The following is a 4,524-nucleotide window of genomic DNA, read 5'->3' as shown; positions in this document are numbered from 1 at the left end:
ATGTTATTACACAATTTCCCTTTTCTAATGATTTTGTTATTATGTTTTGCAGTTTACACTGCAACAAGACATCAATGTCTAGTTGTGATGTTTACACCCATCATAAAACATTCTGTTTTTTTCGTTATAACCCGCCTTATATTCCTCCGTCTCAAGAGAACTTTGAATTCAAATACAGACCAACCCCAGGGTGCGTGATTTCAAGAAATTCAAGAAAATATGATGATAAAACACATGGAGGATATGTCTTGTTATTTACCACAGGAAGTTGCAAGGAAAGGCTTTGAAGTTTGACTATAGCCTACAACGCATGCATCTGAGGGCTCACGTTGTTTATTTGTGTTCGCCTCTGCTTCTGTTTAGCAAACAGTCTCCAGGAATACAAGGGACATTTCCCTCAAGATGCGTTGAAATCTCTCGGCCACTCGTAATGCATAATGAATACGCAACAGCATTCGCAGGTTAAACCTTTTAGTGGTGCATGCTCGATTCCACAGCTTTAAAAGAAATGTAAAAGCAGAAACACCTTGCGAATAAGGCTTCTTCGTACCTTTGAATGCGGTACGCAGAAGGCGGGCCGAACCAGAAGAAAAGTCTCACACAACCATCATCCCATGGCCGATTTATTAGAAAGTTAGAATGGATGTGTGCGGTATGAAATGAAGACATGAGGTCACCCATTAGTTGGGAAGCGAGGGAGGGTGAGGGCGGTCTGATGGGACAAGGAGCCACACCTGAGTCCCATTACCACCACCTCCTCGTCCTCCATTTGAGCCTGTACTGAGACCCACCTGTAGGCTCCTACACCAAGCCTGGGAAGAGAACACACATATTACTGTCTGGCTGGCTTCATATGCAAGAGTTTCAGGATCACTGCATGCAGCCAGACATTTTGTTTTTCCAAACATAATTTTTTAATTTGTGTGATGTCTAAGTACATAAGTCAAATAAATGAAGCAAAATTGAATTAAGCATTTTGAGTATTGTGACTTGTTGATGTGTTTGCAGGAGAATGTGATATTGGGTTGAATGACGAAACAATAAAATGCACCATGAATTGCAATGGGCCTTGGTTTAAACGTCAACAATATTAATTGTTTGCTTGTGTTGTTAGCCTTGGTGTGATCAACTTGTCAAGAAAAGTAAAACAATTATAAGTAATTAATGCCTTCTTATCCATTTCATAGTTAATGATAATAATAATAATAATTGATTTAATTTATATAGCGCTTTTCTAGACACTCAAAGACGCTTTACAGTGAAGGGGGGGGACCTCACTCACCACCATCATGTCAATGATGCATTCAATTCTTAGAATTATTATGCTGCTTTCTCTAAACTGATTAAGTGGTTAATGGTTAAAAAGCTGTCTTCAGGAAAAATACCTTCTACGATATAAAAGTGTTACAATGCACCTTAAACCAGAGTTAAAGCTTACTTGTACCCACAAGTTGACGTTCCTCTTGACTTTTTATTCTTTGGTATCAAGACGAATGACGAATGGAATCAATGCATCCAAAACAAAATACATTTGTCGGAAAATCACACTCTCCAGGCTGGGGTAAAAGCCAACTGAACCAGTAAATGGAAGTTTCCACTCAAGTTCACAACCACACCCTTTCCAATTACTTTTGATATGCCTCTCCTTTTTCTTTCTTTAAACAGTCCACTTTGGCGATTTTGTTGGGGCTATGAGTTGTAATGTGAACACGTGGTAGCTCATCGTGGGTGTTAAGAGGCTGGTTAGTATTTATATGGACATCTCTGTGTAAGGACGGCAGAGACAGAAGCAAACTGCCGGTGGAATGTAGCCATCCATCCCAAAAAAGGAGAGATTTAGCCCCTATTTGACACATATCTTACCCCATCATGTCCAACCCATCTACCAACCCCAGTCCACTTACAATGAATGAAACCCCTGGCTCTGCCCCATTCAGCCACCACTTGGTTCCAATGGGCTAAATGATTGAGAAGCCATCTTAGACACAGCTGTGGTTGTGGCGGGGGCTTCGGTCTGGGCTGATCTCAGAGCTTTGCCGTTTCCTGGTTTAAGCCAAAGAACCGACGAAAACATGTTTCTTTATTTGGGGAGGAATCAGGCTCTGCTTGTTGCTGCGCTCCGTGCCCCTGAACCAATGCTCCACCACCGCACGGACTGATTCAATAACCCCTTTCAACCGACATGTAGAAGGATTTCCTGCCTTTCAGGGTTCTAGGCCTACAGCACAATAATGTTGCTGCACTTATTGAGTGGCATTAGAGTTGATCTGAGTACTCCTACTAAAGAGACGACTACTACTTAATCTACTGCTAACACTACTACTACTACTACTACTACTACTACTACTACTACTACTACTACTACTACTACTACTAATAATAATAATAATAACATAATTGAATATAATAAACTAGTAATATAAACTTGTTATAAGTGCTACACTTGTATACAAAATAAAACGATATATGCTACTGAAGCCGGTAAAGTTAAGTAAATATTGGATGGATAAGCCTATTTTCATCAAAACATTAAAAGAAAATTAAAAAATATATAATTATGATGTAATTTAATACACAAATGATTATGAGAAATGCATATCATGAACACAAACACAGACACACAGACACACACACACACACACACACACACACACACACACACACACACACACACACACACACACACACACACACACACACACACACACACACACACACACACACACACACACACACACACACACACACACACACACACACACACTACAACCATAAAGAAATGTACTGCATAATCTGCAATCATATGTTCCTGGTGCTGAAAAAATAAATAAGTCAAATCATACCACTGTTTAGCAAAACAGAAGGGCCATCGATTGGCGGTGGGATTGAAAACAGGCCCGGGAGAGTTCATCTGAATGAAGTGAGTTAATCAAAGGAGCGAGTCGCAGACGCAAGGTCCATATTATTGATGTTCCATAAATAAGAAGCATATGTTTTACAGTGTGACAGGCTCCCTGGATAAGGAGCGGTTCCAGACCCCAGGCCATTATTACAGCCGGACACGATATATTGCTGCTGCTGTTGCTGCTGCTGCTGCTGCTGCTGCTGCTGCTGCTGCTGCTGCTGCTGCTGCTGCTATGGCCAATTCATCCTTATAGGTTTTTAAAACTATGCTTTCATGCAGGCGGCCCGCACTCTACTCCGGAGCAAATAATATGAAGAAATGAGATGGCCGCTGCTACAACACGAGCCATACGGCTATAATTTTCAAGTTCATATTAATTACAAGAATGCTTTTAATTAACACCGGCCGGGGTTAAGAGTTAGATTACCTCTTGGGCTACCCATGCTAAGACTGTATGCACTTGTTATTTGTGCTCTGGATCAAAGGGTCCATGATATAAATATATATATATATATATATGTGTGTGGTCATGTATAGACGTGTGTGTGTGTGTGTGTGTGTGTGTGTGTGTGTGTGTGTGTGTGTGTGTGTGTGTGTGTGTGTGTGTCTGTGGGCGTGTGTGTGCTTGTGTGAGAAAGCAAATTCCTTTCCGCATTGTTGACTTGATGTCAGTATAATCAACTACATTATAACAGCATTTATAACATAGTCATATTATGATATAATATAAAATATCATAATATCGTATACCTTTGCCTAGACATTGCAGGATATGCCATCCAATTGTTGGAAGGGACAACCTGTCAAAATACATTAGGTTACACCACTAACAAATAAACTGCAATTTAAAGGATCCCATAATACAAACAAACAACAGCATAAAAGTCCCTGAACGCTGAAGCTTGAGTGGTTAAGGGCTAAACAACAATACATTTTGAAACGGATAGTTGTGCTTGTTTCTGCACAATTCATAAAATGACCAATTAAGGGCAGATAAAGAAAGAGAGAGAGAGGCTTGTTGTGGCCCCGGGGGGTAGATTACAGCGCCCGTTCCCCCAGGACACGCTCAGTACTGTATTCAGCATCTCAACCAGGGGATTATTTCAGACTACTAGCTCAGGTTATTATTTATTGAAAGGCATGAGCCAGTTTAACTTGAACCATGTGCTAACATTAAACCTTGATCCTTGGAGGGTTTGGCAAGCTTTATTAAATGTAAAGAGGGCTTAGCGGGGAATTCACTGTACGGTGACATGAGGAGAAATTAGACAGGAACCCATTTGTTGTGTACATAGCCTACATGTTGTTTTGCGTATCCGCTTTTCAGATAATTTCTTTCCTCAACGCTGTGTGATTTTTCATTAACGCTTTATATTAAGGTCCTTGTAATAAGCCTTTGTTAATAGGTAATAAGACACCTATATGCTTATTAACATTGATTAACAGTGTTAACTATTTATCTATTGCTTAATAATATTAATAATAGACTTATGAGTTTCTTATAGTTGTTAATAAAAGCATTACAAACCCATTTATTGAGTCTTACTAACTTACCTATTATGTATTATATTGTATAAACTTTACTAAGCATTTGTTATGCTTATTAAGGTTAATAAATC

Source organism: Gadus macrocephalus, chromosome 2, assembly GCF_031168955.1.
Source record: "Gadus macrocephalus chromosome 2, ASM3116895v1".
NCBI classification, from domain to species: domain Eukaryota; kingdom Metazoa; phylum Chordata; class Actinopteri; order Gadiformes; family Gadidae; genus Gadus; species Gadus macrocephalus.
This window is presented reverse-complemented; position numbering follows the sequence as displayed.